The sequence below is a fragment of the Penaeus monodon genome, chromosome 30 (assembly GCF_015228065.2).
Source record: "Penaeus monodon isolate SGIC_2016 chromosome 30, NSTDA_Pmon_1, whole genome shotgun sequence".
Classification (NCBI taxonomy): Eukaryota; Metazoa; Arthropoda; class Malacostraca; order Decapoda; family Penaeidae; genus Penaeus; species Penaeus monodon.
In genome coordinates, this window is record NC_051415.1 from 5462720 (window position 1) to 5462945 (window position 226).

The following is a 226-nucleotide window of genomic DNA, read 5'->3' on the forward strand; positions in this document are numbered from 1 at the left end:
GTCGGGGAGGGGGGAGGGATGGGGTGGAGGAGGGTGAGGGGGATGGGGTGGGGGAGGGTGAGGGGATGGGGTGGAGGAGGGTGAGGGGGATGGGGTGGGGGAGGGTGAGGGGGATGGGGTGGGGGAGGGAGAGATGGAAGGGGCGGAGGAGGGTGAGGGGGAGGTGGTGGGTGAGGGAGAGGGGGACCTCTTAGCGTATTGAGTTAGCGAGGGGTCATGGTGGATC